The sequence below is a fragment of the Nicotiana attenuata genome, chromosome 11 (assembly GCF_001879085.1).
Source record: "Nicotiana attenuata strain UT chromosome 11, NIATTr2, whole genome shotgun sequence".
In the NCBI taxonomy this organism is placed as follows: domain Eukaryota; kingdom Viridiplantae; phylum Streptophyta; class Magnoliopsida; order Solanales; family Solanaceae; genus Nicotiana; species Nicotiana attenuata.
The window spans coordinates 49,436,844-49,450,472 of NC_031999.1; the positions used below are offsets into that span (position 1 = coordinate 49,436,844).

At 36.0% G+C, this 13,629-nt stretch overlaps 1 long non-coding RNA gene across 1 annotated transcript; it reads left to right on the forward strand.

The window, feature by feature from the left end:
* Positions 8,797 to 13,124, forward strand: LOC109234493. Its single transcript, XR_002069234.1, has 2 exons — positions 8,797 to 11,611; positions 12,136 to 13,124. It is a non-coding gene; the product is annotated as an uncharacterized LOC109234493 (long non-coding RNA).

The following is a 13,629-nucleotide window of genomic DNA, read 5'->3' on the forward strand; positions in this document are numbered from 1 at the left end:
CTGAAATAAATGTTACTACTAGGAAATTACTACCCGAGTAGTGTAACATTCTAGGTAATATTACATTGAGAAGACGCAACAGAGATATTGGGTATAGAACAAAGCAAATTTTAGACTCTAGTAACGTGTTTTATAAAAGTGTTGAGTCTATCAAATGCGTAGTCCCTAAGGTGGGATGTTTGCGACACCGTGGCAAAATACGAGAGACATATGAAGTATACAAGGAGGCAAGCATTAGATTTTAATGACGTATTCTAAAGTCGTGCAAGCTTAGTTTAATGTATGCAGACAATATCGACAATATCACTAGTAAATTGGGGTATTGTTGTGGTGACAAGGATTTCAGCAGGAATTCTACTACTTGCATTGAGCTAAAATATGTTACTTACTTTCCTTTGATTTGGCGTAGATTATTTTCTAATAATCAATTCTTAATATGTATTCGATATAAGAACATTTCATAGTAATAAGTGATACCCACTGCCTTTTTCCTTTAGAGAGGCTTATTCTTCTTTCCCAAGTTCTAAATATTTTCGAAAAACATTTTCTATTGTACAAAATAGTCTGTTGGTGCGTAGCTAATTGAGGAAACATTTCCATAATGTATTATTTGCTTTCTAATTTTACTGGTTTTGTAATGCATAGCTTCCCATCTATCCACAATTAAATTTCTACTCGTAGAATATAAATTTCAATTGCTAATAAGGTGATATATGACTATCACCACACTGATATCACCAACGAAATTAAAAAATTTAGATTATCATATTAATTTAACATGTTATATGAATTAAGGAGCTCGATTCTTTGAACTTCAACACAGAAAGATTACGATTACGATTTGCATTATTGTAGATTGGTTGCTAGAATTAGTTGTCTTACTTGCAATTTGATTATCATAGTACTATATTCATATATATTCAGTTATTTGTTAAAATTTTCTGCTTGATTTTACTTCAAATTATCATGTGCTTCGTTTCTCGCTTTTCGCTTCAAAATCAAGGACCTTATCTTTTTGTGCCTTTTGCTTTCAACCCGCTGTTGAATCACATTCAGTTATGTGCTTTTAGAAGCAACGACGCACAAACAAAGAAGGAGACTAACCACTTAATAAAATAGGATTTAGGACTAAATTTGGTAACATTTGGCTAATATTGATGGTATTTTATGAAGGAAATTTTACCTCCTATAGCAAAGGTTAACACCTTATTTATTTTAAATAAAAATTATTTAAAAAAAATTATATTCTATAGATATCTTTTAATGTTTATAGCAAAATATCTCATTTTGGTACCTCCTACCCCTAAGCCACTAAATACGCTATTCAGTTACACTATTTTATTTCTCTCTCTAATTTGATACACATCATTCTCTCTTCCAAATAATACCAGATTCATTGACCGGCCACCACTTCTCTTGGCGACGACGACGTTGACGGATGTGATGCCTTCTCACAAATACCAAACCTCAAAATCCAGTAACTATCAATTACCAGAGAATCGGCCATGGTATTCAACGCCGGAGCTTAAAAGGAAAGAAGAGGGTGGCCAAATATAAAATATATTCCATGGAAGGAAAAGTCAAGACATCATTCAAAAATGGTTATCGTTGGTTCAAACATGTGGCAGAAGCAATGTACATGATGCGTGGGAACAGTGAGATTCAGGGTTTTTGCTCGACGGCGGATTCGCCAAAAATTAGGGTTTGTTCTTGAACAAAGACGGCGGATTTTGGGGCTGAGCAACTTGCTTTTCTGTTAATATATTTCAATGTATGTTCAACGTATCACGCTGTATTTTCATGTATTTCATTGTGTTCATTGTCTTTTTTTTCATTGTAATTCAATGTATCTCGTTGTATTTCATTATATTCACTGTCTTTTATTCCATGGAAGGAAAAGTCAAGAAATCATTCAAAAATGGTTATCGTTGGTTCAAACATGTGGCAGAAGCAATGTACATGATGCGTGGGAACAGTGAGATTCAGGGTTTTTGCTCGACGGCAGATTCGCCAGAAATTAGGGTTTTTTCCTTGAACAAAGACGACGGATTTTGGGGCTGAGCAACTTGCTTTCCTGTTAATATATTTCAATGTATGTTCAACGTATCACGCTATATTTTCATGTATTTCATTGTGTTCATTGTCTTTTTTTTCATTGTAATTCAATGTATCTCGTTGTATTTCATTATATTCACTGTCTTTTTTTCTCATTGTATTTCAATGTATCCCGCTGTATTCTATGTATTTCATTGTATTCACTGTCTCGCTATATGCCATAAATGTATTCATAAGTTTTTTTTTAATTAATATAATTTATGTATTCATATGTATTATATAATTTCTCTGAAGATTGCTATGCTTTTGGGTATTTTTCGGTTGAGAATCTTTTTTATAACTGAAAATAAAAAAATTTGTATGTTATAATTGAGTTTGTTGAGTTATATTAGGAGTCTATTATGTTAATTGATTCACTTTTCGTTTTAAAAACATTGTAATCTCTCTGTGCAGCTGTAATCCCATGTTTCACTCCATGAATACAGTCGAATACAACAACTGATTAGCTGGACTTCCCTGATTCACGCCTATTTTTGCTATTGTATTCATGAATACAATAGCTTAAATACATCAAATATATTTTATAACCACATAAAAGGTATCTATAATCCGTAATATAGCAAATGATATTTATAGATGGCTAATTACTACTAAAAGATAGTGCTTTATGAAAATTTCTCATGAATGGACTAATTTTGATACTAGTATTTTAGCTCTGAAAGGCCTGAATGGGTTGTTTTTTCATTATTTAACTTCAAACTACGTAGTTAAATTCAAGGTCCAAATTTATATGGGCAAGTCCCGTTAGGCCTCAAATAATGAGCACATATCCACAAGACTATTAGTTTACCTCAAAGTTCAAGCTAACATATGTCAAATTATGTGTCGCTGAGTCAAATAAAACAACGAAAAGAATTAGGGATAATTTCACATAAATATAACTCACACACCTGACTTGCAACATAATAGCCTAGATACCACTTTACAAATCTATAGCCCAAAAAATAATAGGCTAATTCCCGAAAGACAGCTTATTTTGCTCCCTCTGTATACAACCAGTTGTTTTCATTCTGTTAATTTCCTTTGATTATTAAGCATTTGATAAAAAAATGCAAATCAGCCACAACGCAACTCAAAAATCCTGAATAATACATATTATCTGAAGGTAAGAAATTCAAACACTTTTATGTGCAATTGCTGAAGCAATCCAACAGGATAAAAGAAAAATAAAAACTTGATAAATGAATTGTAGAATCCCTCCAACGCTCATACAACACATTACACGAAAAAGAAGAAGAGAAGGAAGTGTCAAACTTCTGTAGAGGCCTCTTACACACTAACAATGTATATACATCCTTATAAACTGAAAAAATATATAATTATACAATATTATACACAAATATACACATTTATACACAATTATACAATACTGTATAACTTTGTATAAACATGTATAATAGTATATAAGAGGTGCTTGTATATCATATACACAATTATACACTAGTATACAGTGTTGATACAAACTGCTACATAGTTATGATTTTTATCCAAACCCAATTTCAGATTCGAGACTTCAAGGGCATAATAATAATGACCAGAACTTCAAACTTCAAAATCTTCCAACATTAGTGGTTATTTTAGGTGCAAATCAAGTTTGAGAGCTATTTATTTTCAAATCTGTGTGTATTTTCATGTTTCTTTCAAAAATATTCTTCATTCTTCTGCTTGCCACCATGGACGACGGAGTCTTTCTTCGAGCCTTCTTCGAGCCATTAATGGCAGAACTGCGTGGGGGGTAGAGGGTTTAACTTCCACAAGTCCTCTTGGTACATTTACCGCAATGGGTGGCTTAGTTGGACAAATTCCACCTTCGCCAGTATATTCCCTTAATGCGAAGATATACTCGAGAACATTACCAGAGTAGTCATGATATGGATCATTCTGGTAATCAGTAGGACTCACACTGCGTGCACTGCTACGAAGCTCCTCTTCTTCATCCCAATCCTTTTCAAACCTACAAAACGATGGGATAGGGGGAATTGTCCCCGGTAAAAAATCCAGCGAAGCATTAAGATCTGATGCATATTCAACAAAGTAAGTGTGTGAGATTTCAAGGGCAATCACGTATGTAGGTCGTGGCGGTGGTGGTAGTTGTAAATCCTCAGAAAACTGAAATCGAGTGAAAAGGAAAAAAGAGATTTATGTGGGTTAGAAAGAAAGAAGTGAGAGGCGGTGAGAGAGAGAAGGGAATGAAGAAAGAAGAAAATAATAAAAACCCTAAAAGTATGTCTTTAATAGTGGGCTAAAGGCTGAAATTTTTTTTTCAAGTTATATACAACATGGGCTAAATAGGGTAAGAGCTTCAAATGTGGGCCATTTTCGATTGGGCTATTAGGCCAAGTGACATGGGCTGTAATTCTTTCAAAGAATTATGCTATATGTCGAGTAACGTAGCATGTCAAGTCAAATCAACTTGTTAATACAAGCTCGCACATGTCCCAAACATGACTCTTAGTTCATCTTGAAGCATAAACTATTGTCACACTGTCAAATTAATTGACTCTAAATCAAACAAAATAATCAAAGGAAAATATTACATGTGAAATAGCATGGCATGCCAAGTCAATTCAACTCGCAATAAGGTTGCCTAAGTGTATAAGTGACATTCTGGCCAATCAAGTGGAAGTTTATCATAAGAAATATGAGACTTAAGTTTATAGTTCAAACAGACCAATTAAATTAAAGAAATAAAATTGATTTTATCACAATTATTCTGTTCTATATATCACTATAAATAAGAAAACCCCCATCAAGCCAACAGACACTAGAAATACATCCAGTGAGTTTAAGTAAAGCTAGAGACTATTATTTTCTGTGACTAATATATATCAACTATTAGCGACGAGTTCCATCCATTAACAAGCCAAAAATCCTGGAGATGGTAACCCAAATAGGCTCTTAATATTAAAATTATAATTTACAATTTTTACTTTGTCTTGAAATTTGTGTACACAAGTGTATTTGTGACAAGTGATGCTTGCTCTTTGGTCTTCCACCCACAATTGTTAGGTCCGAGTTACGCTGAAAGAGAAGTATGTAAATACTATAGATCCTCCTAAATTGGGAGGGAAAAAAAAGAGTGAATAACTATTTTTTACTTTTCTTATAAATTTGACATCCAAATGTTGAAATTTCAGAAAAAGTGAATAGTTTTCAAGTAAAAATGGTATTAGAAAATTAGAATTATGTTTGTACATAAATATAATTTGAAGCTGTTTTTAAATTGTTGTGAGTGATTTAAAGTTAATATTTTGAAAAACAGTTTCTTAGAGTTTTTTAAATTTTTAAAAAATTTCGAAATTCAAATTAAATTAAAATTTAATTTTTTTTATGACCAAACACTAATTTAAAAAAAAGTTACAAAAAAAAAATTATTGGCAAAGGAGCCCTTAGTATTTATAAAGGCCATTTCAATATTGTCAAAGTCATTCTTGAATTAAAAGAAAAAAACTGAAAATCACCACCTAAAAAAAGAAAGTCCAAACTATATTCAGAGAAAATGATCAAAATGGTCCTTAATGTATACGGGTTGGAATGTTTTGGTCCTTGATATTTACTAGTTCATAGGAATAGTCCTTAATGTATACAAAAGGTGATAGCTTTGGTCCTCGATAAAAAGACCCAACCCCAGCTCGCATCTCTTCCACCATTTCTGTTACTACCAAAGCACCCATTTCAAACAATCAAAACTGTTACACATGATTGATATGTTGAATGGAAGAAAATATCAAGAACAAGCTGAGTGAACCCATATGATATATCCAAAGACCAAAACTTGTTTTTGCACAACAGCTACAAAGCAAATTGGACAAGACGATTTTAACTGTCCTTGTTGGCCTTGTGGCGATTGCTCTTTCTATCAATCTTTGCCAATATAAAATCTTGTCAAGCAACATTATTGGTTGCATATCATGAATTGGCCCATCACCTCTTCTTCGACTATATTACTAGTCCTATAATGGCTACAATTTTCCGGTTCACCATTATTCTACTTCTTTGAATCTTTCCCAATAAGAAAAAAATTCAAACTTCATCAAGATACAAAGAAAAAGTTTAGAATTCCGTAGCACATTGAAAACTATTCTCTTAAGACTTAATGAAATTAAATTGGTTTTCCAAACTTGAATACTATAGAGAATATATTTCATGATCCATCGCCCAAGCATTAGATTCAAGTCTATGTATCTCTGTTTGCAAATTATAAATCAAACTGAAATTTTAACAAATGAAGTGATTAAAACAGATTCGCAAATAAATTCAAACAAGAAAAAAAAGGATTTCCATTTATAAAATTCATAAGATTAACAAGCAAAACAATTTAGCTTCCCAAGCAGATCCATTCTTGTTTGAGAGAGGGTTTGGATTTAAGGTCGTTAATGGTGAATGAGAGAAGAGGAGGGGGTAGTCGGGAGAGGCTGGGGTGAAGTTTAACAGAATTCTTTGTGTTCTACTGTTAGTTTTAGAGTTGAGGACCAAAGCTATCACCTTTTGTATACATTAAGGACTATTCCTATTAAGTGGTATATATCAAGGACCAAAATATTCCAACCCCTATACATTAAGGATCATTTTCTCGGCATACTACTATACAAACAAAAAATGTTAGTGAAATGAAGAAAGCAAAAGCTCAGAAGGGAAAAGAATGAGGCTACAGAGATTGAGGATATTCTGAAAGGGCGGTTGCTTCTCTCTCTGCAATTAGCCATTGATTTCTCCATATGTTGTAAGAACCCTAACAACAGCCCTTTTTATCGATTTTATTAAGGGGTCGTTTGGTAGAGGGTATAAGAATAGCATTAGTAACAGCCCTTCCACTCTTTGTTTTTTTCTTTTTTTTAATGCTTTCGCCGGAGCATTCAATGTTGCCGGTGGAGCTGGCGGTGGCGGTGGCGGTGGCGGTGAGTATAATCGGCGGTTAAAAAAGAGGCGATGATGATTTTGTCATTCCTTTCTGAGCTTATCAATCAATCGGGGCATTTTGAGATAACCCGACCCGTATCTTGGCGGGGCATGCTCCCAGTGGGTTTTTGCAGCCATGGCGTTGTTGGACTCTCTTTTTTGCCTGAGGTTAAACACGAATCTGAGCCTAAATTTCTTGTTACTCTCTCTGTTTCATATTATCTGCTATGAGGCTATGAATATTTCTGTTTTTGTCTTCTGTGGAAGATGAATCAGGCATATTTTTCTATTGAGCTGGAAAAAAAAACTCTATCTTGGCATGGCAACTCAGATGGGTCAGTGAGATATTGGAAAAAATTCCATTTTATGGTTTTTCTTCTATATCTCATAAGGCTAACTGATGCTTGCAGCTAGGGGTGTGCATAATTTGGTATATATCGAATTAAGATTTTGGTATTCGAGATACGGTATTTCAGTATTTGTTAAGTTCTTAAAAAAAGAAAGGCCCGTGTAAGTCTCGAATTAAGATACTAACTCTTTCTTTTTAGAGCTTTTAATCAAAGAGACCTCACAAGTCTGAACTTCCCCAGCAAAGATAGGTCAGCCTAGTAAGATAAAAGAAATGAGGCAGAAAACAGAGTTTGGGATTTCTTTGAAAGGGTGGTTGCCCCTCTCTGTTTCACTGTTGATTTTCCTCCATTATCAGAAAAATGAACAGCCCTTGTTTATGAAAACAGCAGAAAGAGCAAAAAGGATTTAAGTTATATATACTGACATCTCTGTCTTTACTCTGTATTTGTGTGTGCGTGTTCTTGTGGTGTTGATCCAAGGTACATAAAGAGGCGGTGATGATGATATTTCTATATCTGGGCTAACGAGTCCAGGCATGGAGATGACACGGCCTGTATCTTGGTGTGGCAACCCAGTATGGCCTGTGACTGAGACTTCTGTCTCTCACATGCAACTGGTGTTTTGCAGCCATGGCGTGGTTGGCTTCTCTTTTGCCTTATCATAACACACATCTGAGCCCCATTTGCTTGAAAAAAGAAACTTTCCATGATTCGATATTGGGATATGTCGAATGCAAGCTTTGCTAAAAATGATAGATTGCGAACTCATTAAATCAAATGTGTTGTGATAAAATTTCGAACTCGAACCCATAAAGTTCAAATCCTAAATCCACCTCTTGATGGATATGCATGTATCCGTCTTTTTCTCTGTTACAAGGTTGTTTTTAGGGAAAATGACATTGTACCGCCGCTCTCAACATAATATCCAAAAAATGTATATTTTGTTTATATTTTTTGTATATATATACATTTTGTATGTTATATGAAAATTATACAAATTTTGTACACTTTTTCGGCTACGGAATGTAAATAGTTTTTGGCGCAGGCTAAAAGTGATAATACAAGTTGTATTGTTACTTTAAAAAGCTACACAATGAAAATATGGAGCAGATATTGTAATGGGGCAACAAAAGGACGGGAGAAATTCAAAAATAGCCAGATTTACAAGTGGTCATTCAAAAATAACCACAATTTCAAAAGTAATCGAGATTTAGCCACTTTTCATGTAAAGATAAATCTGAACAAAAACACTCTTCAAAATCCGGAAAATGCTCCAGCATAATATAATATACTGTAGTTCCAGCATAATATACTTGAGTTCCAGTATAATATACCGGTCCAACATAATATGCTGGAAGTTCATATACAGGTGCACCGATCTCCAGTATATTATGCTGGAACTTTTCGTGTTGCTGCAAAATAATGGCTATTTTTCAATGACTTTGCGAACGCTGGCTATTTTGAATGACCAGTCCGAAAATTGGCTAGCCCGTGCTATTTTTACCAAAAGGACCTCATGGCCCCTTAAGTTATTGATTTTTCTGAGCTAGATGGATTCAGGAAGTCGGTGGGCCTGTAACTTGGCGGGGCATCCCGGTTTCGGGATTTGCAGCCTGGTGGTGCTTGAGACGGAATACAGATCTGAGCCTTAAAGTCCTTGTTATTATCATCTGTGATTAACCAATTTGTTGCGTCTCAAATTTTCAGCTTGCTTTCTGTTATTTCAGATGGGAATATGGTGGGCTAATCTTTTGTTTCTGACTACTAAACAATTGACTTTTGCAACGCAATGTTTTTTGATGGGGTATTTTATTCAAGTTTGATCCTTGCGGAATTTGCTTACTTCAACATGAGAAGAAAAGCTGCAAAGCATGCAACCAGTTAGATGAACCAACCCGTATTTGGCGTGGCAACCGGTATGGCCTGTGATGCAGATTTCTGTCTCTCACATGCAACCGGTATTTTGCAGCCATGGTGAGGTGGGGGAAGTGCAATAGCCGAATTGAGGACAGCTATTTAAGGCATAGCCGAAATACATAAATTTTGCTCTGTGTTCCGCCATTGATTTTCCTCCATTATCAAACAACCAACAGCCCTATGTTTATTTGAAAAAGTTTGCTCTGTGTTACGCTGTTGATTTTCCTCCTTTATCAAACAACCAACAGCCCTCTGTGTTTAAAGCTCTTTGGAGAATCTGAGCTTACAAATAGGGCATTTGAGACTATCCAACCCGTATCTTGGCAGTGCATGTTCCCAGATTTTCTGGTGGTTTCTGCAGCCATGGCGTTGTTGGACTCTCTTTTCGCCTGAACTTAAACACAGATTTTAGCCTCAATTTTTGTGCGATTTAAGAAATGGTGTCTCATTAGTTTAAGTGTGAGGCAGCGGCAAAAGCAGAGAGCTGTTGGGGAGTTTCAGTGGGTGATTTTGCCCCTCTCTGTCATTCTCCACCCCGATGATCACTCCAGTGATCCAATTACAAAACCACCCTTTTGGTAAAAATAACCCAGTGTAATCCCGCAAATGGGGTCTGGGGAAAGTTGTGGGTACGCATACCTTAGCCCTACCTTGTGAAGGTGGAGAGACTATTTCTGATTGACCCTCGGCTCAAGGAAAGCATAATCACAGCAGTTTTGAGAAAGAAATACGGTATGGTGAAAATACATAATGACCTCTTTGTATTCCTATTCTTGTTGTTCCCTCTGTTTCATTTTATGTTAGGCTATGAAGATTTTGTCTTCTGTGTAAGTTGAATCAGACATATACTAAAGTGAGCTGAAGAAAACTGTTACATGGCGTGGCAGCTCAGTGGGTCTGTGAGATATGGGGGAAAAGTTCCATTTTTGGTGTTTCATCTCTCATAAGTCTAACTGATGCTTGCAGCCATGGCGGTTTCCAAAGCTTTTTGGTTTTTATCTGAAAAAGGTGAATCTGAGCCTACCCAAAGTTCTACCAGAAAAGCAAAGAGTTGAGCATGGCCTAGAGAATGAGGCATCAGAGAGATAGTGAGCTTTTGTTTTTGATGGAAAAAAAGGTGGAAGAGCTCAGATGCACTACTGTATCTGTCCAGTAATCAGATAACTGCTGAGACCCGTATCACCTCATGAAGTGCACGGATTCCTCACAGCTCAACCAGTTGAGCCAGCCAGGAATTGAACCCGGGTCTGTATCGTGGCAGGGTACTGTTCTACCACTAGATCACTGGTGCTTCTTAGAGAGAGAGCGATTTTTTGTAAAGGGTGGTTGCGCCTCTCTGCTATGCCTATGATTTCTCCATTGTTAACCAAAAAACCCAACAGCCCTTTCAAATAAACAAGAAAAAGAGAAAAAAAGAAAAACTTCATCCAAACACACCCCTAATATATTCCTCTTCTTTTCCACTCTTTGTGCTGCTGCTACCGGATACTGATGTTGTGAAGGGGCTGTGATGATTGCTTTCGTTTCTGAGCTATGCTCAATTATGGCATTGAGAAAATATCCGACTCGTATCTTGGCAGGGTGACCCGGTATGGTTTTGTATAGCAAATCGGTGTCTGCAGCCATGATGACGTCGCCTTTTCTTTTGCTTTGTCAAAACTTACAGCAAATCTGAGCCCTCACTTTAACCCGAAGCCGCGTGTACGTCTCGATTTAAGAAAGTAACCGGAAGGTTAGCCCTGATAAGAAAGAAAGAAATGAGGCAACACAGAGAGTATTGGATTTTCATTAAAACGATGGTTGCCCCTCTGTTCCGCCATTGATTTTCCTCCATTATCAAAACAAATAAATAACCAACAACCTTTTTGTTTATGAAAAAAGCAGAAGCGAAAAGGATTTAAGTTACATATAGTGACATCTCTGGCTTTCCTCTATGTGTGTGCGCGTGTATTCTTTTGACAAGGTTGATGGAAGATACATAACGTGGCAGTGATGATGATGTTTATATGTTTGGGCTAACCAATTCAGGCATTGAGATGACCCAGCCCGTATCTTGGTGTGGCAACCCGGTATGGCATGTGATGGAGATTTTCTCTTTCTCACATGCAACCAGTATTTGCAGCCATGGTGTGGCTGGCTTCTCTTTTGCCTTATCATAATACACATCTGAGCCCCATTTGCTTGAAAGAAAAATAAAACAGAAACTTTTCCATGCTTCAGTATGGGGTTAAGTCGAACCTGCAGTTTTCTGATTACGTGTTATAAAGCATCTTGAAAACCTCAAATGTGGCATCTGAGAAAAATGTAAGGGTGGTTGGCCTACTTCTCTGGTAAGCCTATGATTTCACTTTGGTTACAAACAACTTTAATCGTATTATACCATCAAATCGTTTGATATATTTGATTGTACCGAAGGATATGGATATATATTTTTGATGGTGTTCCTGCTTGGGCTTTTGTCTATGATTTATTTGATCTCTACTTCTCCTATGGCCCTTTGTGCAGAGCTAATATGATCTTGCTCTATCTTTAATTATACGGCGGATTTTTATACAAGACAGTGCTGGGAAATTCGGAGCTGAAAAGACCAAAAAAAATTCCCATAATCAGAAATGGTTATCCCAGAAAGAAATGAGGCAAAACAGGGCTTGGGATTTTCTTTAAAGGGTGGTTGCCCTGCTCTATTGCACCATTGATTTTCCTTAATTATTAAACAACCAACAGCCCTTGTTTATTGAATAGCAGAAACAGAAACTGGAACATGCATAATGGATTTAACCTATATATACTGAACATCTCTGTCTTTCCTCTGTGTAAGTGTAGATTTTTTATTTTTTTTCGGTGTTGATGGAAGGTACATGAAGAGGCCGTGATGATGGTGTTTCTATATCTGGGCTAACTAATTCGGGCATTGAGATTAACTGACCTGTATCTTGGCGTGGCAAGCCGGTATGGCCGGTGTTTGCAGCCTTGGCGTGGCTGGCTTCTCTTTGCCTTATCATTACATGCTTGAAAGACAAAAAAAAAAGAATCTTTTCCATGGTTGAATGTTGGGATATGTTGAACCAAGTTATAAATCATATTGCTGTCCTAATATTTCTCCATATCTGTTCAGTATCAGCTGAGCCCTCATAACCATTTTGGTGAAATTTCAGTTCTGGTGTGTTTTGCGTTCTCCGTTGTCTGATGATTTTATGCTTCAAACCAAACGGCCCCTCTTTTGTGGAGAAAATTTAACTGAAAGACCTTGATTTAACCTTGAGGCTTTGGGGGATGATTCTCAGAGTGAATGACTATCTCTGACATGCGGATGATTTCTTTTTTTGCTTTAGGCCTAACAATCCTTTGTGTCTATGCATGTTTCTGTATATGTGAATTTGTGTCGTTTGTTTCAGTTCTTATCTTCTCCTCACCGGCTGCATTTCAATGCAAAGCAAGCAAAGTATCACATCAATGATATCGAAAACAGGAAACGATGGGGCTATGATGATAATGTTTGCTGAGCCAACTGAAATCGAGCATTGCAGTACAGTTGCCTGTATCTTGGCGGGGCAACTTTAATTACTGTGATATGCAGCCATGGCAGGTGCAAGAGAACTCGAGTAGACCATTAACAGTAGTAGTTTCAGTTGGCCACCCTTGCGACCATGTGGCTTCGCCACCGGTAGTAGTAGTAATTGGACAGTTGGACCTCATTCTGATTTATGAGCCTAGTCCAATTCTTGGAATTATGTATTCATTTGCTTGATATTGGCGTTGATTTCTGCCGCAGAATATATCTGATATATACAGACTTTTATAAAGCTACCCTTTTTCTATGGAATGTCATTATTCGTCTTGTTATATGGTTTTTGCATAGATCCATTTCTTTTGGTGGTCTTTTTCAATTTTTCTTTTCTAATAGGCAATTGCTCTCTATATTAGAGAAATATTTCCTTACATACAAGATATAGTCTTCTGTTAGTGCCTAACTAACCGAGTAAATTGAGACTTTATTACTAATACAGTTAGGGATCGTCCGGTAGCACTTATAAGAATAGTGCTGAATAAGGTTCTTATAGTGCTGAATAAGGTGTATTAATAATGCAAGGATTAGTAATGCACGTGTTAGTAATGCAGGGATTAGTTATGTAGAGATGCATTATTAATTTTTAAGATAATTAGTTGTTTATAAAAATACCCTCCATATTCTTTAGCTTTAAGTGATGTTAAGTATAATTTTGTCTTTAACCATGCTAATGCATGCATTAATAGCCTTGGTGTGAGCACGTGATTTTTCCCACGTTTAAATTACTCCTATAAAATGCCTTAGAATTAGGATTTTTCTTTTATTATTTGAATTTTAGGA